The sequence below is a fragment of the Acinonyx jubatus genome, chromosome E4 (assembly GCF_027475565.1).
Source record: "Acinonyx jubatus isolate Ajub_Pintada_27869175 chromosome E4, VMU_Ajub_asm_v1.0, whole genome shotgun sequence".
NCBI classification, from domain to species: Eukaryota; Metazoa; Chordata; class Mammalia; order Carnivora; family Felidae; genus Acinonyx; species Acinonyx jubatus.
The window spans coordinates 52,357,753-52,385,180 of record NC_069395.1 but is presented as its reverse complement, the minus strand read 5'-3'; the positions used below and the strand labels follow the sequence as shown (position 1 = coordinate 52,385,180).

The 27,428-nt window shown below is 39.2% G+C and overlaps 1 long non-coding RNA gene across 3 annotated transcripts in view; it reads left to right on the top strand.

Annotated features, from left to right (window-relative positions):
- Positions 1 to 27,428, top strand: part of LOC113603960 (uncharacterized) — a 49,922-nt gene that overhangs the window by 13,935 nt on the left and 8,559 nt on the right. The window contains exons 2-4 of one of the 3 annotated variants that reach the window (XR_008293081.1): positions 13,151 to 13,294; positions 19,808 to 19,846; positions 21,019 to 21,227. This is a non-coding gene — a long non-coding RNA (uncharacterized LOC113603960). The remainder of the gene's footprint in view (positions 1 to 13,150; positions 13,295 to 19,807; positions 19,847 to 21,018; positions 21,228 to 27,428) is intronic. The other 2 variants (XR_008293083.1, XR_008293082.1) reach the window with 2 other exon arrangements.

Genomic DNA, 27,428 nt, shown 5'->3' with positions numbered 1-27,428 from the left:
ATATTCATGGTACACATATTTATAGTACACATGTACACACAGGATGGGAAATCTTGCAGTTAGATTTCTACCACAGAAGTCCAAAATTATTCTAACTCATGATCTGTAGTTTATGTCCTATTTTTACCTCTGGAAGCCTGGAGAATTTTTCCTTATCTTCAGGTTTCTGAAATTTCATGATGTGCCTTCCAATGGGTCTATTTTTGATTGAACTGCATGCTATATAAGGTTTTTCAGTCTAGAAATTCACATCTTTCAATTCAATTTGAACATGTTCATTGATTATTTCCTCCCTTTCATTTTCTCTGTTCTTGTTTTCTGGAACTTTAATTTTTTAAATTCTGGTCCATCTGGATTAGGCCTTTAATTCTTCTCCCTCCTCCACGTTTTCTATCTATGCTTTTGCTCTACTTATTTTTTCACAGCATCATCTTCCAGATACTAAAATTTTCATTTAGGTTCTCAAAGGTTAATTTACAAGAGCTGATTTTTTTGGTTTGGTTTCGTTTGTTTGTAACATGAATGCTTTTTCTATATGGCATCATGTTCTTGCTTTATGGATGCAATGTTTTCTCCTATTTTTTTGAGGATATTAATGAGGATTTTTTTTTTTTTTTAAGTAACCTTCTGTCCCTATAGTCTTTTTTCCCTTTAGGTTACTTCTGCATATTTGTTAGAGGCTTTCCTCAGAAAGCCTGATAACTGATCCTTGCTTATCTGTCTTAAACCACAAAAAGCTGATTGTAAGCTCTGAGCCCAAGATAAAGTCTTGTCAACTGGGAAATTTACTGTACAGAGACCTGCTTTTGACCATCATGTTAAGGAACCCCCAATGCTGGTATTTTTAGGCCTTTCCTTTTGGACATCTCAGACAGTCCTGGAAAGACATCTCAAAGTCTTTCAAATCTTCTGTCTAGAGGCTGTTGGCCAAGTTTTCAACTTCTTGGAGCTGAATGGGGGAAAGAACTGAGGGTGTATATTCCTGGAGGCGTGTCAGGAATTCAAAATCTTCCATGTTTTGGCACCAACAATGTATGTCATGGTTTTCTTTTCTGTTTTTTATTTATTTTTGAGACAGAGAGTGTGAGTGGGAGAGACCCAGAAAGAGAGGGGCCCAGAGGATACGAAGCCAGCTCTGTGTTGACAGCATCAAGCCTGATGCGGGGCTCGAACTCACAAAAGGTGGGATCATGACCTGGGCTGAAGTTAGACACTCAACTGACTGAGCCACCCAGGTGCCTCTATGCCATGGTTTTCTATGTTTATACCCAGTAGAGTGCTTAGAATGTTCTCCTTCCCCCTCATCTTTGTTAATTGAATTTCTACCATTCTTCAGATCTAAGCTCAATTGACCTGTCTAGAAGTAATTCTCCCCACTTGTGTAATGGGTTAAACTATGGTTCATACCACTCATAGTACTTTAATCACACCTGCCTTGAAGTATATATAATTGTTTACTTATCTCTTTACTAGGGACAAACGCATTGAGGGCCATGACTATGTCAATACAATGGAGTCTCCCATCAGGGTATCCTGCCTTTACAGGCTTTTAACAAATGCCTGTTGAATGAGTGTCAGACCAGAGAGTGATTACAAAATTACATCAGTATTTTCCAAGATGTGTCTCTACTGATTCTTTAATTTAGGACTTTCTGGAGAAACATTTTTGATCTTATTCATTTGGTTTTAGAGACATCATTCAGAAAAGTGCACTGTGTGATTGGAAATGAGACAGGAATACAGAAGTGTAATGGCCCACCATCTTCTTGTGTCAGTCAGGTAACTCCCACACAGAACTGTAAAAGTGTCAAATATATAGATATTAAGATAAAGCTTTTTTTTTTCCATTTCCTTTTCTGAACCACTGCCAAATTATTGTCAGAGACTTCCATAACAGCAGGCACTACCAATTCTAAAATAGTTTGAAACCAACCAGTAGCATTAGCTATTTTATGGGTAATTGACAATACATATAAGATGTCCAGTCAAAAAAAAATTTTTTTAATGTTTCTTTATTTTTGAGAGAGAGGGAGAGACAGAGTGCGAGTGGGAGAGGGGCAGAGAGAGAGACAGAGAGAGGAAGACAGAGAATCTGACACAGGCTCCAGGCTCTGAGCTGTCAGCACAGAGCCTGATGCAGGGCTCGAACCCACAAACTGTGAGATCATGACCTGAGCCGAAGTTGGATACTCAACCCACTGAGCCACACAGGCACCCCCCTAGTTGTTTTCATTCATTCTGCATTTGTTCAAATACAATTCGATCTGAGCATCCTAATCCTGTTCTCCAGGAGAGACTCTCCCAAAAAACCTCCTTTTTCATCCTAGAAAACCCTTTTCTCAATATTAGTCATGTAGACAAGTGCCTGGTGTATCAGAAGAACTTTTTCCTTCTATCATTAATTTTTGTGGAGATGTAACCTTCCTTCTCGTTACCTCAATTTTGTTTTGTAAAGATGATAAAGAAAATGCTGTAAATGTTAATCCTTAAAAGTATTTTTTTTTAAATATCTTGGAAGAAGTAACATCTAGAAATTAGGTTTTACCCTGCTTTCTGATGCGTTGCAGGAATCATGGTAACAAACTAAAACCTCCTCGCATTTACTTTCCTGCCAGTTCTTATTTAGTTTCTCTTTATCCTCAAGCCTCAGCAAAAATTTCATCCCCTTTTCTACTAAGTAATCTAAGTTAAGTGCAAACCAGTTTTGGAAATATAAAAAAGATGAATAAGTAAAACTTGTAATCCTATCATTCGGAGAAAACAATTTATTACCATTGTGGAATATCTTCTAATTCTTTTTGAGGGCACAAATATATACATATTTGAATTTAAAAATTATTTGTGAAGTTAGATCAATATCTTGAATTTTTAACTTAAAAATTATAGTATGCGTATTTTCTCATGTTATAATTTTTTCAGGAGACAGTATAGTTAAGAGGTTAGCTCCTAGGGTCAAACTTTTCTCTGGGTTCAAATCTTACCTCCCCCACATATTAGCTATATGATTTTGCATTCCACAGTCTGTTTATGCCATAGTCTCCTTATGCATAAAATGGAGATGATAATGAAATATCTATTTCAGAATTTCTTTTTATTAAATAAATTACTATATATTAAACACTAGAACAATACCTTGCACATAATAAATAAATGTTTTTGAATTGGAACATAGTACTTTACTATTTGGATATACTATCATTTATATAATTGATCCCTTTTTGAACATTTAGGTTGTTTCCAATTCTTTGATATTGTAAATAGCACTGTAATGTATCAATATCCTTATGCTTACATCTGTGTACATTTACACATCTGATTATTTGTTAAATTCCTAGAAATTATGGGCTATAGAGTAATTAATTTACTATTTATTATTTCTCCCTCTACTTTTTCTCCCCCAAGAGTAAGCTCTATGAAAGTAGAAAATTTGCCTTTCTTGTTTAATACTTCATTTCCAGTATCTAGAAGAGTCCCTGACACATAGTAAGGACTTGATAAGTCCTGTTCGTTGAAAAGAGTATATCTATTTTAAGAATCTTGCCAAATTAATTTCCAGAAATTAACACTTCTTCAGAGTGTGTGAGTACCAGACTCATGACTCCCTTTTCCTTTTGACAATGTCATTTAAATTCTTCACCTAAAGAATCATTGAAGGGCACCTGGTGGCTCAGGTGGTTAACCGTCTGACTCTTGCTTTTAGTTCAGGTCATGATCTCATGGTTGTGAGTTTGAGCCCTGGGTCAGGCTCTGTGCTGACAACTCAGAGCCTGGACCCTGCTTCTGATTCTGTGTTTCCCTGTCTCTGCCTCTCCCCCGCTCATTCTCTCTCTCTCTCAAAAAATAAATAAGTAAACATTAAAAAAATCTTTTGATATCAGCATCCATGGGGGGTCATTAGTCTTCTGATGTGATGTTTATCATCTGTCGCTAATTGTAAGCTTGTTAAAGAAGGTGCCTAGCCTTGTACTTTTTCTTTCCTCCTCAATGTTTTGTGTATAGAATGTTCTTTTGCTGTAATTAGTCCTGTTTTCATTGTGATCATTCCTATTTTCATGACTACTAGGGTAGGACAGGACATATTGGTTCTAAGTAATAGCAACTAACAAATTTTAAGGATATGGAGTTTTTTCACAAAACTCAAGGACAAGAATGTAGTGAGAGACTCTGGAAGGGTGCAGTAGGCTCTAGAATGAAGAAATCAAAATGTTTCTCTTCCTCATTCTCTCTGCAGATCAGCTTTTCCCATTTCTCCTGCCTCTTGGGTTTTACATGTTACAGTTGCAGCCATGTTTAGAGACTAACCTCCCTATTTTGAATCCTAATTCAGACTTTCTGGGGCACCAGGATTTCTGAGATAGAGAATTTGATTGGCCTGACTTGGTTTGGGTCAAGCTTCCAGTCTAATTAATCTTGCTATGAGAATAGGAATTATGTAATACAACATGGCTACCAGGTGCCCATTTCTGTGAAAGGAGGATCAGTTCTGAGAGAAGGGGGATAATTAGTTTGAGCTAAGCAGAAACTCCTAAAAGCACTTGCCATAATAATCTTACTCAAATCCGTTCTTCATCTGAATTTGTTGGTTTACATAAACTTTGTGCATCTTTAGATCCCAGAAAGAATCTCCAATTTTAGAACTATAAAGATACTTGATAGTCCCAATTATTTTTTTTATCTCTGTCTTTCTTGAGAACTTATTTTCTACACTTAGTATTTGGTATTATATTAAGCAATAGGTTATTTTCTAATGGTTTTATTCAGGGAGCTTTTGATTTCCAAACTGAGTATGCAATCAGAAGTGGAGTAGCATCTCTCAAATTTCATTTCTATGTTCAGTTAATATTTGGTCAATAGAGGACAGTATGGTACTAGCACAAAAACAGACACTAAAATCAATGGAACAGAATAGAGAACCCAGAAATGGACCCACAAACACATGGCCAACTAATCTTTGACGAAGCAGGAAAGAATATCCAATGGAATAAAGACAGTCTCTTCGGCAAATGGTGCTGGGAAAACTGGACAGCAACATGCAGAAAAATGAACCTGGACCACTTTCTTACACCATACACAAAAATAAACTCAAAATGGATGAAAGACCTAAATGTAAGACAGGAAGCCATCAAAATCCTCGAGGAGAAAGCAGGCAAAAATCTCTTTGATCCTGACCACAGCAACTTCTTACTCAACACGTCTCTGAAGGCAAGGGAAACAAAAGCAAAAATGAACTACTGGGACCTCATCAAAATAAAAAGCTTCTGCACAGTGAAGGAAACAATCAGCAAAACTAAAAGGCAACCAACAGAATGGGAGAAGATATTTGCAAATGACATATCATGTAAAGGGTTAGTATCCAAAAATCTATAAAGAACTTATCAAACTCAACACCCAAAAAACAAATAATCCAGTGAAGATATGGGCAAAAGACATGAATAGACACTTCTCCAAAGAAGACATCCAGATGGCCAACTGACACATGAAAAAATGCTCCACATCACTCATCATCAGGGAAATACAAATCAAAACCACAATGAGATACCACCTTACACCTGTCAGAATGGCTAAAATGGACAACTCAGGAAACAACTGATGTTGGCAAGAATGTGGAGAAAGAGGACCTCTTTTGCACTGCTGGTGGGAATGAAAACTGGTGCGGCCACTCTGGAAAACAGTATGAAGGTTCCTCCAAAAGTTAAAAATAGAAGTACAACCCAGCAATTGCACTACTAGGTATTTATCCAAGGGATACAGGTATGCTGTTTTGAAGGGACACATGCACCCCAATGTTTATAGCAGCACTATCAACAATAGTCAAAATATGGAAAGGGCCCAAATGTCCATCAATGGATGATGAATGGATAAAGAAGATATGGTATATATACAATGGAGTATTACTCAGCAATCAAAAAGAATGAAATCTTGCCATTTGCAACTACATGGATGGAACTAGAGGGTATTATGCTAAGCAAAATTAGGCAGTCAGATAACAAGTATCACATGACTTCACTCATATGAGGACTTTAAGATACAAAACAGATTAACATAAAGGAAGCAAAAATAATATAAAAACAGGGAGGGGGTCAAAACATAAGAGACTCTTAAATATGGAGAACAAACAGAGGGTTACTGGAGGGGAGATTGGAGGGGGGATGGGCTAAATGGTAAGGGGCATTAAGAAATCTACTCCCGAAACCATTGTTGCACTATATGCTAACTAACTTGGATGTAAATTTAAAAAAAGGGGGCGCCTGGGTGGCTCAGTCAGTTAAGCGTCCGACTTCAGCTCAGGTCATGATCTCACGGTCCGTGAGTTCGAGCCCCGCGTCGGGCTCTGTGCTGACAGCTCAGAGCCTGGAGCCTGTTTCGGATTCTGTGTCTCCCTCTCTCTCTGACCCTCCCCCATTCATGCTCTGTCTCTCTCTGTCTCAAAACTAAATAAATGTTTAAAAAAATTTTTTTTAAAAATAATAAATAAAGTGGTAAAAAAAAATAGTTTTGGTCAATATACTGAAGTGCTTGATAAGTGCTTTGAATTCTTTGGAAGAGCTAAAAGAACCATCCTGTCAAGTGAAAAGATTACATCTTGAGTTCTTTCCCCCTAATGTGTACTAGGCATAAAGACACTACAAATAACTAGTAGAACCAGGTATGTCTCTAAAACACATTCCAATTTCAAGAGCAACTTTTCATCTCCATCACCGCCTTTGTTGAGTTCATCACCATCTATCTGAGAGACCTATTGCATTAGACTCCTGTGCCATCTCCATGTTGCCTCTCTTGCTCCTTTCCAACGCATTCTTCTCATAATAGGAAAAAGACTCTTCTTAAAATACAAATCTAATCATGTCATTCCTCTGCTTGAAATGCTTCAGTGACTTCATTATTTTCCTTAGAATAAAATCCAACCTACTACCCTGGTCTACAAAACTCAGTGTGACCTGACCTCAACTGATCTCTTCAATCTCATTTTTCAAGTCATTCTCCCCTTGCTGGCTGTGCTCTGAGTGTCCAGTCTTCTTTCATTTCCTCGGGTACATAAGATCTTTCTCTCCTCGGGACCTTTGCACATGCGATTTATTACCTCTGTCAGGAGGACTGCAACCCCTACAACATTGCTTCTCCTTACAGGTCTCAGCTTGAATGTCACCATCTTTTTTTGACCTGATTCTTCCTGAATACCCTCTCTAAGATCATTTTCCTCTGCTCTTTTCTATTTTAGCCTTATGTTTATTTCCTTCAAAGAACGTTTACAATTCACAACTGTTTTATATTTCTCCTTACAGTTTTTGGGGTCTGTCTTCCTCTTTATATTATAAACTGCATGAGTATTTAGGAACTGTGTTGGGTTTCCCCCCTTCTCTATTGTATCTTCAACATCTTCCACAGTGCGTGGCATATAGTAACTGCTCGAAATGTATTTGTTGATTTTATAAACAAATGAGTAATAAGATAAAATAGAAATTAAGATGCTAATTTTCCAGTAGTTTCACGTGGTTCCAGTACTTTCTAGTTGTTCTATGATGGATTAGAAGGCAAACTTCCATGGTTGATACTATGTCATTTTAAGCAAATCATTTAATCTTTCTGCTCTTTAGTCTTCCCATACATAAATAAAATATAATCATACCCTATATGTTTATGGAAACATCAAGGCAATTTGGGAGTGATGGTGAGTGACCATACTACTAATTACGCATGCAAATTATGTATGTATGTGTGTGTCTAAGAAAATTAAAAGTGTTATCACCTGAATTTCTTTTCCCTGAAAACCGGGACATTTGTCTATACAAACTAATAGAAGTTTATCTGGCAATAGCTATGATTACATTAGAAAAAGATCTTTTAGTAAATCCCTATGAATCAATTTGTATTTCTTCTTCAATGAAGGTGGGGGTGGAAAAGGGGCTTGCAAAATCTGAAGGAGCTGGGAGGAAGTGTTTTGAAATTGTGACTGTAGAATTCTGTTTTTAACTCTGTCTGGACGATTAAGATGTACAGTACTGTCAGAAGTTTCCAAAGCTAATCTTCATAGGCCTGGGATCACAGTTTCTGGAACTTCTTTTTCTAATAGTGTGATTTTTTATACTTTTATACTTTCTTTTATATTTTTTTACTTTATTAGTATCTTACAAACTTTATTATATTTATGACACTTTGCAACGCATTTTCACGTTCATAATCATGGGAGAAATTATCACTATTTTAGAGGTATGGAAACAGAGATTAAGTAATTTGCCCCCAGGCCACTTACTTGGCGGAAGGCATTGGGTGGGAGATGGAGGTAAGGTGGGGAGGTGGACAGGTGCTCTCAAAGCCTTTGGACTTCTTATGCCCTACGCCATTTCTCTCAGAAGTGCTAGGTCTGCTAAACTGACATTTCCTGGTGGCCCTAATAGAGATCTGCAAGTAAGTAATGGAGGTGAGTTTATAAATGGTACCACTCAAAAAAAATCTATAATTGGGCAAGCATCTGGAGTATTGATCTTAGTGACCTTGCCAATATTCATATATAAAACCTCTTTTCTTTGGTTTATGACTTATCCCATTTTTGGAACACTTGATACGCTTTTTAAAATCATGACTACACAGTTCTGAAAGATTGGTCTATTAACTATTTTGCCACCTAAGTTCAAAACGATCTTGATCTCCTAGTGCCCTCTACTGAAATAGCCATAGTATAACAACTAATTTCTTCTAAGATACAGTATTAAAAGTTCTAAGGATACCAAAATGCCTCTAATTTGGTAGTGACTCTTCAACAAATTCTTAATTTCTAAGTATATTATATTATATTATATTATATTATATTATATTTATTATATTATTATACAAAGAAATTATACTGCCAGTACCTAGCTCAGTGAAACTCAGAGGTTACTCAATAAGTGTTTGGTGAATTAATTTACGTGTATTTTGGTTTATTCTAGCAGCTTTCATGTGACCATCTACTGTGGGATTTTTCTACAAAGTAATACCATTCTTTTGCGGTTTCAATAGGTCCTCATAATTTTCTCTTCTGTTCCTATAGCATTGCCTTGAGACTTGGCAACCAGAGTGATAGCTAATCTTTTCCCCTCTCACCCCATAGATTGCCATTTTTGGTTTTGCCAAAAATACATAGAAGTTTACAAGAACGTGGGCTCTTGAGTAAGACAGACCTGAGTTTAAATCCAGACTGCCACTTCCTCAAGCAAGTTTCTCACCCTTTTAAAGGTCTTCCCATATGTAGAATGGGGAAATAGTCAGACCCAACTCCGAGGATGATTGTGAGGATGCAAATCATATGATGCAAATAAAGGGCTTGGTACAATGCTTGTCACTTGGCAACTGCTCAGTTATTTTTAGCTTTTATTATTTATTATTTTTGTTTTTAGCTTAGGCAGGTTTGGTCTTGAATACTGAATTCACTGGCAGAGTGAATGCATGGGGAAGACCCTCTGATTGTTGCTATACTTGACAGCCTTTGCAGAATGTATCTGTTCAATAAAAATCTATCTACAGCAAGAAAATTTCTGAAGACCCCCGCCTTCTAGAATTCTTTTTCGTATCTCATGTTCTAAAAATTTTCAGCCAAAAAGACTTGTCGTGGATTCCTATCCTTTGGGGCTTGTTTATACATATCAATCATTTTTATTAGCTCTTCCTCATTCTTTGTGAATTATCTTCATTTAATAACATGTGAGGGACCTGGAACACAGAGAGGAGGAAACTTGGAAATCATGGAACTGGAAGAAGATAGAAGCGAAGTTTTATTTCTTTCACCATACTAATGTAAAGGAGTTGGCTATATTTTAATTTTGTTTTATTTTAATGAAAGAAAAATCTTCAGTTTGTTGAGATTTTTAATTTAAATTTTTATCACATTCATGCATGTACATTGTTTAAAAGGCCAAATAGTATTATAAGGTTTATAATGAAAAATGCAAGGGCATCTGGGTGATTCAATCGGTTAAGCATCTGGCTCTTGATTTCCGCTCAGGTCATGATCTCACCATTCATGAGTTCAGTCCCCACATCAGGCTCTGTATTGACAGCACGGAGCTTGCTTGGGATTCTCTCTCTGTCTCGTCTCTGTCTCTCTGCACCTTCTTGCACAAATGCACACACCCACACTTTCTTTCTCAAAGTAAATAAATAAACTTAAAAAAAAAGAAAAAGAAGAATGCAATCCTTGGTCCCATCTCTCCCCCCAAACTGTCCCCTCCCTCCATTTCCTAGCAGTCACTGCTTTCAAGTCTTGCATCTGGCTGCTCTGGGATTAAGCTCATATTTCTAAGTAACATGCCTATAGAGCATTTCTTAATATTTCCACCCCACATTCATAGGCACGTATACACTTCTACTGCCCTTCTCTCCATCCCCCCTCGTCTAGTCATGTTGTTAGACGAATACTTAGTATTTGTTATTATGACTTTTATATACACACTACTCACAGTTCAACTAAGTATGAAGACTCTTCTTTTTCTTTTTTTTTAATTTATTTATTTTGAGAGAGACAGAGAGAGCACAAGCCGGGGAGGAACAGAGAGAGGGCGAGAGGGAAAGAGAGAGAGAGAGAATCCCAAGCAGGCTCCACACTGTTGGTGCAGAGCCTGATGGTGGGGCTCAAACTCATGAAGCCTGAGATCATGACCTGAGCCGAAATCAAGAGTTGGACGCTTAACTGACTGAGCCACCCAGGGGCCCCTTATTTTTCCTTTTTGGTGCTAGTTTTTATTTTCCCTCAGTTAATAGTTGCCTGGTGCCTTCACTTAGTTTGCTACATGATTATGACAAGTTTTCCTCCCAACTCTTAAGAAGAATTTAAATATCCTCTCAGAGCATTATATGTATCAGGAAAGCCACTGGTTTCTTTACATCTTAAGATAATCATCCTGTAATTCTCCAAGGTCTTGTTCCAATCTGGGTTCTGCCGTATAGTAGTCATCCAAGGTGACTGTTTGCTCCATCTAGTTGAGAAATCTCTTTGCCTGGGTGCTTTACTGGACTCTGTTTCCTGGGTCCTCTAGCTCCCTCTGTCCTGGATATAGTTCCGTTGCCCCTCTTTCCTCCTTAACTCCTGTACTCTTTTCTCCACTCTGCTGTGTGCCTTCCCTAAGATGCTGACATGATTCTTTTTGGCCTTTGATTGGGTTTGGTCAGTGGGAGACACAACACTAAGTCTGAGGGAGGGAAGAAAGTGAAGACGAGGTATTTATTCTCCTGACTCCTGCCCTATGTTTAGAGCCACAGCTCCTGACAGGTGGCCCTCTTCATAGGCATTGTCTCCAGATTCCAGTAACCCCGCTCTCATTTTGCCCCTTTAGGCCTAATGGTGTTAATAGGCTCAGAGTGCTGCACTACCCCTTATTGCTTTCCCAAAACCCTGTCCACACCCTCTAAAACGGTCCCTTTATTAAACTCTCTTCAGTTTGAGTGTGCCATTTAGTTCATCCTTTCTTATTGGTGACACATTCTCTAGCATCTTCTTGAGAAAGGGTGCATCAGAAGTGATTTTTTTTTTAAATACCTCATCTAAAAATGTCTTAATTTTACCCTTACACATGACTGATGATTTGGTGAGGATTGAATTCTAGGTTATAAATCATATTCTCTCATATTGTTGTTTTTGCTTTATGTTTTCTAGCTTTGATTATTGCTGTTGAAAAGTCTGAAAATTTTCTGGTTATTCACCCTTTGCATGTGACTCTTTCTTCTTTCTTTCTTTCTTCCTTTTATTTTAGGGAGAGAGAGTGCAAGCAGGGGACAGGGGCAGCGGGAGAAAGAGAGAGAGACAGAGAGAGAGAGAGAGAGAGAGAGAGAGAGAGAGAGAGAGAGAGAGAGTCTAAAGCAGGCTCCATGCTCAACTCAGAGCCCAATGTAGGGCTCAATCTCATGACCATGAGATAATGACCTGAGCCAAAATCTAGAATTGGATACTCAACCAACCGAGCCACCCAGGTGCCCCATTATTATTTTCTTTCTAAGAGCTCTCACAATCTTTTTAAATTTTTTTTAAGTTTATTTATTTATTTTTTGGGGGGGAGGGGCAGAGAGAGGAGATAGTCCCAAGCAGGCTCTGAGCTATCAGCACAGAGCCTGAAGAGGGAATAAAAATATTTTTAAGTCACTATATTCAGAACAGAGCCCCCCCAAAATCGTAACAATGGGGTGCCTCGGTGGCTCAGTCACTTGAGTGTCTAACTTTGGCTCAGGTCATGATCTCAATGGTTCGTGGGTTCAAGCCCCACATCGGGCTCTGTGCTGACAGCTCAGAGCCTGGAGCCTGCTTCAGATTCTGTGTCTCCCTCTCTCTCTGCCCCTATCTGACTCATGTTCTTTCTCTCTCTGGCTTTCAAAAATGAATAAACATTAAAAAAAATTAAAAATAAAAAAAATAAAACAATCTTCTGTATATATGTCCAGATTAAAAAAACAAAAAGACTGTAAAAGAGCAGAGAGTCAGCTGTGAGACAATATTAAACAGTCTAGGATATCTGTAATTGGAATACCTGAAGGAGATTTCACTTCAAATATAAATAAGCAGCTGAGAATCATCAGACACTTGAGAAAAGTTTTTAACATGGAAGAGACCAATAGAAATAGTCAAAAGGAACTTGGAGAAAACTGAGACAAATAGGTAACAGAAAAAAAAAATCCTACTAAAAAATGTAATTTAACATAAGTGTATAGGAAATTACTGAAGAAGTAATACACGAAATTTCCTATAGCCGAAAGACAAGTTTTAGGACTGAATGAAACTCATTTTGTACTCAGCACAACAAATTTTAAAAACCCACATCAAGGCACATCACTGTTGAATTTCAGACCTGAGATTAAGAAAAGATTATGAGAGTGGCACCAGGGTGGCTCTGTCAGTTGAGCGTCCAACTCTTGATTCAGCTCAGGTCATGATCCCTGGGTAGTGGGACCGAGCCCCACATTTGGCTCTGTGCTGTCAGCCAAAAGCCTGCTTGGGATTCTCTGTCTCCACTTTCTCTGTCCCTCCCCCCCTTCTCAAAATAAAGAAACTTAAAAAAAATTTGTATCCTTTCAAAGTTTGCTTTTAACTTTGTTAAGTGAGACCAGAGTAATCTTTAATAAGGGAGCTAATTTTTATCCCACTGCTGGGGCAATGCCCCATGAATTATAATTTTTCACCTTTGTGAAGATGGCAGAACAGCATGGAAGTTTTTTGTGTGTCCCGCATCCATGAAATACAGCCAGACCAACACTAAACCATCCTGCACACCTAGAAAACTGGTCTGAGGATTAACACAACAATCTGCACAACCTGAACCACAGAACTCAGCAGGTACGTGGCACGGAGAGGTGAATTTGGGGAGCGAGAAGCCGCGGAAGCTAGGGAACTGCTTTCGCAGGTGGAGAGAGGACAGAGACTGGGGAGGGAGGGAGAATACGGGAAAAGCACCCCTCCCCAAAAGCAGCTGGAGAGAAAGTGGAAAACTGGAAACGGCTGCAGGGACTAAATTAAGAAGGGAGAAAGGAGAAAGGAAAGGATTTAAATTCCATTAAGACTGTAAACAAGGAGAGTGCAAAGGCTGCAACTCTGCAGCTCCGTACCTGGTGGTGCTCTGGTGGGAAGGGCGAATCCCCAGGAACAGAGTGGGGTCCAAGAGGTTCTCGGACCACACGGGGAAAAGAGGTTCCACTGCTGGAAGGCCATTTGGTAGAGACTGTTGAAGCCCCCTGGTCCCAGCAGACGCCAGAAGGCGGCCACATTCGCTGGTGCTGGGGCAAGGTCCTTACGGGTGAAGCCTGGTGCCAGACGTGTATTGTGATTTTCCATAATCCCTAAAATGCTGCTGCTCACTGTCTCGCAAACTTTTTCTGGGGCAGACTGGCACCTGGCCGCAGTCTCGGAGCACCGGCAGCAGCAGGGTCCAGCAAGCGTTCCTGGGTACAGCCTGGCATTCGGGGTTGCTCAGTGAGACCCTCCCACAGAGGGGCAGAATGGGTCAAAGCCGCAGACCTTCAGAAGTAAGGGGCTGGGGAAAACAGGCGCACCTGAGACAAAACTCCGGAGAGAGGTACTGCTGGGACCTGGCCACAGACAGTGAAAAAGCAGGGAGTGGACGAGAGCTGAAATCAGAGGACGGGTGTGCGATTGCTGATCCGGGAGAACAGAGTTCCGATACTAGAGACTAGGTAGCTGGGTGACGCCATTTTCACGGCTCCCGCGCATGCGCATACGCACCTACGAGCGCCACAATGCTCCACCCCAGTAGGCTAGCAGCGCCATCTAGTGGAGAACAGAGCCGTTACACTGAGCCCCACCCAACTGGGCCAACCTCGCTCTTCAAGAACACATGTCTCACCGCTGGCTTAGTTTATGGACTATAAAGCACTTCATAGTCTGACTTCTAGGGGAAAACAAAGTAATTTCAGTCCTATTTCAATCTGTTAGCAGGTCCATCTATTCAATTTTCTTTCTTTTTTTTCTCTTTTTCACTTCTTTTCTTTTTCTTGAATACAGAAAGAGAAAAACATTTTTATTTTCAATTTCTATTAAAATATTTTTATTTAATTTTCTTACTATATTTTTTACTTTTGTTTAAATTTTTTCAAATTCTATTTTACTTCCATCATTTTATTTTAGTCTACTTCAGTGTATTCACTTTTTCAATTTTTCAAATGATTTCCTTTTTCTTTTTCTTCTTTCTCTTTTTTGTTTCTTTTCTTTTTCTTGCTATTTACTTTCCTCTTATGACCACCTTTGCTGTGTCCCAGAGATTTTGGGTTGTGGTGCTATCATTTTCATGGACTTCTATATACTTTTTAATTTCCTCTTTAACTGCTTGGTTAGCCCATTCATTCTTTAGTAGGATGTTAGGTGGGAGGGTAAATCAAGTCTCTTTGCTCCATCTTGGCTGAAAACAGAAGTCCTTTTAAGTCTTTAAAAAAAAATAACACACTCACACACACACACACGTGTGTGTGTGTGTGTGTGTGTGTGGATTTAATAGGATCTGAATAATATTGTGCATACCATTTTGTGTCCTGCCTTTTTCAGTAATTGTGTATAGTGATCATCTTTGAATATTTTAAACTATTTTAGAAGTATAAATTCAAAATTCAAAATGTAAAATCCTTGAAACTCTTAATACTGCGTGTATTAATACATCACATTTTAGTGAAATGTTTATAAATGTATACTTTTAAATGATGGCATAAATGCCACTCTGAAGATCTACAATTTTTGTCAAGCAAAGCTTTGAGAAATTGCCCATGTATTTTATTCTCAGGAATCTCGTAATTATTAATTACTACCACAAATGTCTTGTGTTAAAAAGAATTAACACTACCTCTCTGCAGCTTAATATGGTGATTGTATCTATCTGGTCTCCAATGGTTAAATGCTGCCATTTGAGCTCCTCCATTCACCTCCCCTGCTATCTTACTATTCTATGGAAATCAAAAATTCCCAAGTTCATGGCAACATTTCCTACAATCAACATTGCCTGCAGAGGACAATCAATACAGGGTTTTTCAAGGATAATGAAGATCCTATCACCAAGGCATTTGTTGACTGATTAAATCTTTCCTATTTAATAATTTATTAATGCTTTGGTGAAAGGAATGCTACCTAAGTGCCCAGGAGGTTAGTGTGTGACTGAGAATCTCTGCCTTAATGTATCCATTTCCCTAAACCTTAGGTTTAATTTTTATGATATGCCAATTCAGTCTTGCATTTCAGTTTCACTTACTATGGGCAGCCATTGAAGCCAGGTCCACTACCAATCAAGCAAAATGTTAGTCGCACCCAGGGACTGAACAAACATATTAAATCTCCAATCCTATATTAATCCTATATAGCACCTGTATTAATGACTTTGGCCAGACCCAACCTTATTGTTTTTCCTTTGGATGACCTCTAGAATATACTCTAAATATGCTTCACAGATTTTTGACAATACAAGTTGTCCTTTAACTGTTAGATTTACTGTGTATTTCCTCACCTTCAATAGATAATGCAATTTTTCTTCTGAGCTATATGGGAAATTAGTTATTGTCGTGGCTGAAGCTTTGGTAGGATATTTGATGTGGATCTTGAGGAGGTAGGTGTGTTCAAATTTTGGGTATTGTCCACATATAAATTATATTTAAGCCATAAGAATGGATGTGGCCACTTACCAAAAAAGTGAGTACAGATAGGGAAGAAAAGAGGTGCAAGGGCCAAACCCAACTTTTAGAGATCTGGTTGAGGAAGATGAACCAGCAAAGACGGAATGACCAAGAGGTAAGGGGAAACCTGATTCCTACATGCAAGCGAAGAGTGTGTTTCAAGGAGAAAAGAGAGATCAATGAACTGAGAATTAACCATTGGCTTTGGCCACATAAAGTTTATTGCTGATCTTGACAGGCAGTTTGAATTGAATGATGGGGGAATACTGTGATTGGAGTAAGTTTAAGAAAAGACGTGGAAAGAACTTGTAAATAGTATGTAGGCAATGCTTCTGAAGAGCTTTGTTATAACAAGAGTAGAAGAATGAAGTGGAAGCCGAAGGAAGATTCTGTCACTCAGGATAGGATGTTTCACAGCATGTTTCTATGCTCATGTGAATGATCCAGTTGAGATGGAAGAATTGATGTGCAAGAGGGTGAGGGGACAATTACTAATGTCCTTGATGAAGTATGATGAGCTGCAATGGCATCCAGCTCTCAAATGGAGGGGTTGGCTTTAGGAGCCCAGACAGTTCATTTTTAGGAACAGGAGGAAAGACAGTCTCTGGGCACAGACGTAGGGTGGGCAGATATGGTAATGTTAGGAACTTGTAGAAATTCTCTTCTGAGTGTTTTCATTTTCTCAGCAAATTAGAAATGTCAATTTGAAAAGAATTACTTTTGAAAATTTCACTAAAATTTTATGAAGATTTTACACAACTTATTTTTCAAATTAATTTTATTGAGGCATAATTTACATACAGTAAGATGTACAGATCATATGTTTGTAACTTGATCAGTTAAGACAAATGTACATTTCCATGTAAAAAACACTCCAGTCAAGACAAACACAAGATGATTCTATCAACGCAGCAAGTTCACTCCAGCCACTTTCTGTTTAAGCTCCTCATCCCTCTCCCCTACTCCCCTTTCTGTCCAGAAATCCCAGGCAATGATTGTTCTGATTTTTATCACTATAGATTAGTTTTACATATTCTTTTTTTTTTAATTTTTTAACATTTATTTATTTTTGAGACAGCGAGAGACAGAGCATGAGCTGGGGGGTGGGCAGAGAGAGAGGGAGACACAGAATCTGAAGCAGGCTCCAGGCTCTGAGCCATCAGCACAGAGCCCAATGTGGCACTCAAACTCAAGAGCTGTGAGATCATGATCTGAGCCGAAGTCGGACACCCAACCAACTGAGCCACCCAGGCACCCCAGTTTTACATATTCTTAATCTTCATATGGATGGAATAACAAAGTATGTAGTGTTTTGTGTCTGGCTTCATTTGAAATAATCCATTTTATTATGTATATCAGCAGTTCATTATTTGTTATTGCTGCATCGTATTCCATGTAGGAACACACTACAATGAGTGCATTCATTCTCCTCGGGATGAACATTTGAGTTGTTTCAAGTTTGGGGCTATTATGGATAAAGCTGTAATAAACATTCTTGTGCTAATCTTTTTGACAACTGTTTTTCAACTCCAAAATGTGAACATTGGGACAGACCTTTTCCCTTAGCTACAGGTTCATGCACCCTGTTCCCTACATGAAACACCACTTGAATGATTCCTAGATTCCTTAAACTTAAAATGTCCCAAACTGAACTTTCCCCCAAAACTAATCCTCCAGTATCTCCACTCTCAGAAACAGAATCACCCAGTAGCCCCTGCTAGAAACTAGTAATCACTCTTAACTCTCCTCTCCCTCACCTGCAGTGTCCAATCATTCTGTTGATTCTTTCTCCTAAATATCTGTCAAACCCCCTCATTTATCTACACTATAGTCCAATCCTTTATCTACACAGAAAAAAAAATTTTTCTGACCCTCAAAGCTGATCATCTTTTCCCTGTTAAACTCTTGCATAATATCCCTTGACTTACCTTTAGGATAAAAACCAAACCCCTTAGCAAAGCTTATAGTCATGATCTAGCCCCTGACCACCTCTGTAGCCTGATCTCTAATCTCCAGCCACAGTGAACATGTTTGTATTCTGTAAATGTCCCTTATTGCTTCTTATAAGAGCTCTTCACTTTGTCTAAAACATTCCCTTCCCTCTTTTTGTTTGCCTGGCTAATTCCCAGCAACTTTTAGGTTTCAGCTAAAATTTCACTTCCCTTGGTCTGTCATCTTTGATCCCTAAAATTAAGGCCAATTCCCCTTACTTCCATGCCTTATAGCACACACTTGATTATAGTTACTTGTTGAGTTTCTTTATTTCCCCGTAGCTCCAAGACAAGTCTTGTTGTTCACTGCTGCATTCCCAATGCTTAGCAAGTAAATAGCAAGTCAATAAATATCTGTGAATTGAATGAATGAATAAATAATGTTTAATGGGCTTTAATGTCCATTGCCCATATTTTACAGCACAACTTCCTCATCTGGAACTTTTATTTTGATTTCATTATTAGTTGAATATATACTCAAGATTTCTTTAAGGGAGAGAATATGAACATTGTTCTATTCTGAAGCCTCTCATGTTTTTCTCTTGCCATCACTCCTAAACACGTTGCTTCACACTTGGTTCACACTTAAACAATACCTTGGATTTCAAATTTTATCCCTCCAAACTCTGTTACAAACTCTGTTACAGTGGAAGCTCTAAATGAAGACTACCTGATGTTTGGTCATTTATAAATGATCTGTCTTAGTCTGTCTGAATGCTTATAAAATTATTTTCATCTCATTCCCATCTCCCACCAGATATGTCTAGAAGTGGTTGGGGCGCCTGGGTGGCTCAGTCGGTTGAGCGTCCGACTTCGGCTCAGGTCACGATCTCATGGTCCGTGAGTTTGAGCCCCGCGTCGGGCTCTGGGCTGATGGCTCAGAGCCTGGAGCCTGCTTCCGATTCTGTGTCTCCCTCTCTCTCTGCCCCTCCCCCGTTCATGCTGTGTCTCTCTCTGTTTCAAAAATAAATAAACGTTAGAAGTGGTAGCTTTCCCCATTTATTTTGTAATGTTTCTATTTTATTTTACTAATATTTATTATTTTTTAATGTTTATTTATTTTCGAGAAAGAGAGAGACAGAGTGTCAGTGGGGAAAGGGGGCACAGAGGGAGGGAGACACAGAATCTGAAGCAGGCTCCGGGGTCTGAGCTGTCAGCACAGAGCCTGACCTGGGGCTCGGGCTCATGCACTACGAGATCATGACCTGAGTCCAAGTTGGATGCTTAACCAACTGAGCCACCCAGGTGCCACTGTTTTTCTCTATTTTAAAATCTTCTTTTAGGTCCAAACATTTTTTTATCAGTTTGTCTTTGATTTACTATTACTTTGTCCAAATTCTTTTGGGTTACTCCTCAGACATACTTGTAATCCTCAGTTTGGGTTTTTTTTTTAAACTTTTAATGTTTTATTTATTTTTGAGAGAGAGAGACAGAGTGTGAGCAGGGGAGGGGCAGAGAGAGAGGGAGAGGCAGAATCCGAAGCAGGATCCAGGCTCTGAGCTGCCAGCACAGAGCCTGAAGCGGAGTTCGAACCCATGAACCATGAGATCATGACCTGAGCCGAAGTCGGACACTTAACTGACTGAGCCACCCAAGCACCCCTCTCAGTTTGGGTTTTATCTCATCTTCTCTTCTTTTGTTCCTTCTGATTCTCTTTTGTACAGGCCATAACTTCTCGCTTTCTTATTTAGGATGTCAAACAGATTTCTAAATGAAAATCACTTTCAGAGGTAGGTAAATCTTCTGGATTCTATTACTTCTCCCTTATCTATATTATTTTACATATCTTTCTTGGGCAAGAAGAGGGTTTGGGTGCCCAATGTGGATCAGGATTGGGGGCAGGTTGTGTGCCTGTAGGCAGAACTGGCTAACAGTTGTGGGGAGGGAGCAAAGGGGAGCCCTGTCTACGAGCCTTGTTAGGGAGCCTTGAGAAACAAACAATAATTTGAAACATGAAATCTGTGGGGGAAAATGAACTCAAGAACTGGATCTTTTTCAAGTATTTTCAGGCAAGACTGACCTTAGCTAGTAGGTTCTAGAGACAGAGCCAGGGATGTTAACGTGAAGAAATTAAACACACAAGCATGTGATACCTTTTCATAGTGCTAGATTTGGAGGGAATTAAGACCTTAGGTTAGTTTGGGTATTTTTCCCACTTTATATTCCCACCTATATCCAACATATCTGTCATACACCCAGGCAGGAAATATGGATTTCCTTTCGTTCCACTCTCAGATTTCTAACTAGAGGCCAGATTAATACACCCATGTCCACAGTAATTCCCAGTGATTTTTGTCTTCCATGGCCTTGCTATACTGTGATAGGACATTGTGGTCCAAATGTCACTACCTGAGATACAGGAACTAGTTGGTTCTCTGACAAACCAAACCAATGGAATTCCTGATCTATCATCAGCTCTGCAACCATGTGACCAACACTCTGCCTATAGACTTTGTTCACAGGGACAAATCTGCCAGGACAGATGAACTAGCACCTGCTCTCCATCCCCACCCCATCCTTCCCTACAAACTTTTGGAAGTTGCAGTCTCCAGATGCATGCAGGAAGATGATAGCCTCCAACATTACCATAACCAAAAAGATATGGCTCCACAGAAGGACCAGCTGCTCAGTCAATCTGCAGCTCTGCATGGACCCTGACGTTCTGAGTCAGCAAGCTGACAGCAGGGGAAGGATGCTCAGACTCCCTGTCTTCTTTCAGATGGGTAAATCTGCTCTGTGTAATGATGCAGAGCATGAATGGGCCACCGATTGTTTTTCTGAATCCAACTTCATCAGCCTTATAAGTTGGAGTCTTCCTCCTGGCAGTAAGAGGCTTGTCATTTTTTGTGCTCTGCATTGGTATGACTTTTATAATTTCTCTTTGTCTTTTTATGTGTTTCAGGCAGCAGTCGGGAGAGGCTGAATCAGGGGCTGCTGGCCAAGTACCATTTAAAGCTAGAAATGCTTCATTGATTTTTATCGATACCGCATCAGCCTGTTCTCCACTCCTCCAGCCTCCGACTGCAGGATTTCCCAAGGCACAGGTTTTGGTTGGCTGCTCAGTCTTCAGTCTAGATTAATGTACTCTTACACCTTCACATCCGGTACCTGGTGAGTCTCAAACTGCTGTCTCCAGTCCTGTTTTCTCATCTGAATTGTGATCCTGCTTAAAAGACATTTCTACCTGTCTACTCCACAAAGTTATTGTGTCCTTGATGGATGTACTTTTACCTTATTTATTCAAATTGCTAAACTAATAGAGCCCCAAGTCATCAGGACAGGAAATAAAACACTTTGTGCACGGGCCATTTGGTTAATCTGTGGGAGGCATAACCCCATTTTCATTCCTTTGTTTCTTGGAGAGGAGAAAGTGTACCATATATTTGCCAAGGGTATAGAGCATTTACTTCATCGGGCAGGACCACACCCCCGCTTCCCATCTCAATATAGCATGATCCCCTAGCTGGCAGTGTAACTGAGTTTTCAGTAGCCATGTCACTGTTCTTTAGGGTTTGCACCAACTGCTTCTGGGTGGGAGGGTGCAAGACAAGATCTGTAAATTGAATGAGTGTCAAACTGTTGACTCACAGAATTCATTAGCCTAAAGTAATGTTGTATGGAAAATTCATATCATGTAGGATATTTTCAGTTGCAAGAAACAGAATACCCACTGACTTATAGTTCTTGAAATTTTTCCCACGAGAAGGATATCTCTTTTGCACTGTCCTTCAGCATTTGCCTAAATGGAGTTGAATGTCACAGAAGTTCATTTAGAGTGAGAGCTACTATACTGTGCAGAGCTTTCTATAAATTTGGTTGGATTTTTTTTCTCTTGAGGCAAGTGATCTTAAGGATGTATCCATGAGGTCACAGAAGTAGGATGTGGGAGGTCCGATAGAGAAGTCAGAAAAAAGGCATGTGGAGTGTAAGCCACTGCATGTATAACTTCTTTGTGACTTTGGCACCTGTTTGGGTGTAGTCTTGTTTACATTGTTTCCACTTGATGATGGTGTGCTGATGCTTGGCTTTATGTCTGGCTAGACGATACTAAGTTCATGATGAAAACGAGGTATCTCAGGGGCATGCATTGAGTGTCTCTCAGGGATCAATAGTAAGCCACAGGCTGTTACCAAATAAATATACATATGTATTATATATATGTAAATTTTTACTATATTTTATATAATATATTATGTAATTTTATTTTATTTTTTGAGAGAGACACAGACAGAGACAGAGGGAGAGAGGGAGAGAGAATTCCAAGCAGGCTCCACACCCAGCATGGAGCTCGAATTGGGGCTCAGTCCCATGACGGTGAGGTCATGACCTGAGCCAAAACCAACAGTTGGATGCTTAAACAACTGAGCCACTCAGGTGCCAGTATATTACATAATTTTACATAAGGGGTCGTAGCTTTGTTTTGCATTAAAGTCCTGTTGTGGTTCTTCTAACAAACTTTATTCTTTCAACAACATTATAATCTAGCAAACTTTGGGCACAACTGGCTCAGAGCTACTTGTACTTCAGCCTGGATAAGTTGGGATTTTCTCTCTAGAATGAAGATCACGTTGCCACTTGCTCTACACTAAGAAAGAGACACAAGACAGTTGACCCTTGAACAACACGAGTTTGAACTGCCTTGGTCCACTTATAAATGGATTGTTTTCAGTTAGTATAGTCCAGTATTGTTAATGTATTTTCTCTTCCTTTTAATTTTCTTTAAAATTTTTTTTGAATTTTTAAAAAATTTTTTTTCAACGTTTTTTATTTATTTTTGGGACAGAGAGAGACAGAGCATGAACGGGGGAGGGGCAGAGAGAGAGGGAGACACAGAATCGGAAACAGGCTCCAGGCTCCGAGCCATCAGCCCAGAGCCCAATGCAGGGCTTGAACTCATGAACCATGAGATCGTGACCTAAGTTATAGTCAGATGCCCAGCCGACTGAGCCACCCATGCACCCCTAAAAAATTTTTTTTAACATTTATTTATTTTTGAGAGACAGAGCACTAGCGGGGTTGGGACAGAGAGAGAAGGAGACGCAGAATCTGAAGCAGGCTCCAGGCTCTGACCTGTCAGCACAGAGCCCAATGTGGGGCTCGAATCCACGAATCGCGAGACCATGACCTGAGCCGAAGTCGGACGCTTAACTGGCTGAGCCACCCAGGAGCCCTTCTTCCTTACAATTTTCTTAATTTTTTCTCTTCTCTAGCTTACTTTATTATAAGACTACCATATATAATACAAAATATGTGTCAATAGACTGTTTATGTTATTGGTAAGGCTTCCAGTCAACAGTAGGGTAATAAGTTTGGGGGGAGTCAAAAGTCATACAAAGATTTTTGACTCTGTGGGGGCTTGGCACCCCCAAGTCCCCTGTTGTTCAAGAAACAACTGTCCTTGGTGAACCCCCTTGGATTTGGGAGGTAATGTGTATCACATGGATATGCTGCTCTGACCTATTTTCAGGTTAACACAAAAGGTTCTCAGCTTTAAGAGGGACCCAGAAAAAGAAGTTTCTCTAGCTGAACAGTTAAGGTTACTGGTAATGTTTAAAGTGTTAAAAGCCAGTGTGAAAGGCTCCATACTGTATAATGTGAACAACATGACACTGTAGAAAAGGCAAAACTATTGACACAGTAAAAAACTCAGTGGGTGCCAGTGATTTGGGGAGAGGGAAAGAGGATTGAATAGGTAGAGCAAAGGGGATTTTTATGGTGGTGAAACTATTCTGTATTATACTGCAATGTTGGATACATGATAATGTTGGATACATGCAGTTTTCAAAACCCAAAACATTGTTTAACACAAAGAAGAAACCTTAAAGGAAACCATGGACTTTAATAGTATATCAATATTGGTTTGTAAATTGTAACAATGTATCCTACTAATGCAAGATGTTAATAATAGGAGAAACTATGTGGGGGAAAATAAGGGATATTTGGAACTCTCTGTACTTTTTGTACAATTTTTCTATAAACTTAAAACTGCTCTAAAAATAAGTATATTAATAAAAAAGCAGGTACAAATTTTTACTAAGAGCGCAGTCTAAATTAATATTGCAGAAGAAAAGATTTCATTGATTAGTAGTATGCTTTAGCCTACCCATATTTTAATAGGCCTCCATTTTTGTACTCCATTTTTGGAGTAACATGCCATTTTTTTCCTTTTCATTGGGGCCTGCTGGAACAAGAGGAGAGCTATGTTAGTTTTTGATAGCTTCTCTATGATGGCTCTGGTTTTGATTAAATTCCTTTGATTCACTAGTCTCTCGGTAAAAAAATAAATTGGGGGTTCTCAGTAAAAGGAAACACATGCATCTAATTTTCCTCCCTTCAGAAATTCCACTAAAACTTAGTTAAAAAAAAATTTAAGGCCATAAACCGACAAGCTAGTAAAGATGAGAATAAACAATATCAAAGACATTTCATAGGCTATGAAGCAGACAGGTTGGTGGTTACTCAGAGGAGTCCAGAGAAAGTGGGCTCTTAACCTAGTAGGGGAAATAAACTGATTTCCATCGCAGAAATGCTTAAAATTCCAGGGATTATCAGGACCAGGCACCTCTGGAAATGGAAATAAAAGTTGGAGAATGTTAAAAACGGAAGATTAGTTGAAAGCTAATGATGGAACAAATAGCTAAATCTTGTTTCTTACTCCACACTGCTGGTTATCTATTCCCAGCCCCCACCATAGACTAGAGACTCCTTCTTTGGGGAGGGTAAAAATGAGAGTGTCTGGTCTGAGGGTCATCAGTCATAGTGGAACGTGGGGTAACACACCAGACATGTGGGAATGAGAGTGTGTCTGAATGCTGAGTTCTCTTACCTTGTCTGACGCCGACATCGGCAGTCAGATTGGAAGATCCTTCTCTGAGGATCAGACCAGCCCATGAAGAAAGCTAAAGATATCAGTTTGGGGGTCCCTCAACAAACAGCCCAGCCCTAAAGCTCAGAACTGACATATACTTAAAGGTTTCTATTTTAAAAGTTTTTAATTTAATTTTAAGTGTTATATTAGTTTCAGGTGTACAATACAGTGATTCAACACTTCCATACATCACCATTGAGTGGTGTCATGACATGTGCATTCCTTAATCCCCATCACCTACTTCACCCATCCCTGCACCCACCTTCCCTCCAGTAACCACCAGTTTCTTCTCCATAGTTAAGAGTCTATTTTTTTTAATTTAATTTTTAATGTTTATTTATTTTTGAGAGAGGGAGAGAGAGAGAGAGAGAGAGAGCATGAGAGGGGGAGGGGCAGAGAGAGAAGAGGGCGGGGGGGGGGGGGAGACAGAGAATCTAAAGCAGGCTCCAGGCTCTGAGCTGTCAGCACAGAGCCCGATGTAGGGCTCAAACCCACGAACCATGAGATCATGACCTGAGCCAAAGTCTGACACTTACCCGACTGAGCCACCCAGGTGCCCTGTTAACAGTTGATTTCTTGTTTTGCCTTTCTCTCTCCCCTTTTTGCCCCCTTTCTTTCTTAAATTCCACATATGAGTCAAGTCATATGGTATTTGTCTTTCTCTGACTGACTTATGTCACTTAGCATGATACTCTCTAGTTCCATCCAGATACTTAAAGCTTTCAATTAGTTTTTAGTGTCATACTCTTAAATATGAGCAAACAATTAACAGAAAGTTGAAGAAAACTTATAAAGAAAGATACAATCCCAAATAAATAAATACAAAGAAGAATATTTGAGGAAATAGCAATGAGACAAGGAGAGAAAAAACTTAAATACAAGATATTACATTTATGAAACAAGATGCTACATAAAAACAATATTCAGATTGCAAAAGTTATTCTTTGGAATTAAAGTTATGGTAGCATAGATGAAAATCTCGACAGAAGAGTTGGAAGATCCAGTTGAGGAATCATCCAGAGGGTAGAGCAAAAACACCAAGGGCTAGGAAATAAAAGAAGAAAAAAATCCAGAGAACAAGGTCAAGAGGTCCAACATCTGAATAATAGGAGTTTCAGACAGAGAGAAATAAGAAAACAATTGGGGAGGCATTAAGAAGATAATTTACAAAAATTTCCCAGAACTGAACCTCATGAGTTTTTAGATTGAAAGATCTCACTCAGTGTATATGCGCCACCAGGGATGAAAAAAGACCCACACCCAGACACATTACTATGAAATTTAAGAACACAAGAGATGAAGAGAAGAGTCTACAAACTTCCAAAAAGGAAAAAAGAGGTCTCATACAAAGGATCAAGAATCAGAATGTCTTTTGAGTCCTCAGTAATAATACCGGAAAGCAGAAAGCAATGGTGAACTTAACAGAAACCCATGGGGGAGGGGAAGGAAAAAAAAAAAAAGAGGTTAGAGTGGGAGAGAGCCAAAGCATAAGAGACTGTTAAAAACTGAGAACAAACTGAGGGTTGATGGGGGGTGGGAGGGAGGGGAGGGTGGGTGATGGGTATTGAGGAGGGCACCTTTTGGGATTAGCACTGGGTGTTGTATGGAAACCAATTTGACAATAAATTTCATATATTAAAAAAAATAAAATAAAATAAAATAAAATTTCTTAGACCTTCAAAAAAAAAAAAAAGAAAAGCAATGGTGAAATTGTCTCAAAATTCCCAGGGAAAATTACTTCTATATTCTATATCTCTGTATATTTATGTATTAGTTCCATATCCAGTATGCATGTAGAGGGAAAGAAGACATTTTCAGACATGCAAGATCTCAAAAAATTTACTTCCCAGGTGTCCTTTCTCATGAACTTACTGAAGGTTGGGTTCCATCAAAACAAAAGACCTATCCTAGGAGAAAAGAGAAAGGAACCTCCAAGATGTTTGCAAAGGGAGCTCCTAGGACAACAGCTATGCCACAAGTCAAAGTTGGAGTAGGTCAGAGGCCCTGGGACGGAAATATTTAGCAAGATAAAACTGATAGAATATTTATCAACCAGAAGAGAGACTGATTGAATTAGTGGTTAGAAAATTAAGCAAACATACACATGAAAATTATTAACTCCAGGGAAAGCAAAACATTTGCAGGAAAAAAAAATGACGATAGTTGACTCTGTTCTGAAATCACCATTGAAATGCCTTAAAAGCATAAAGATGAACAAAAATCAAAATGGCTGCACTAATGCTTCGAGAAGCATTGTTTTAAACTAAGTAACCTTTTCCTTCTCTTCTGCAAACCTTGCCTTCTCCCTTCTTAGCCTTTTGTTTTAGGAACCCAGTCCTACCCTGAAGACACGACTAAGGAGGCTGGCAGTACACAGTTCCTATCAAGACCAGCTAGATCCTGTATTTCCCTATAAAGCCCCCTCCCCACTTCCTCCAGTGGGC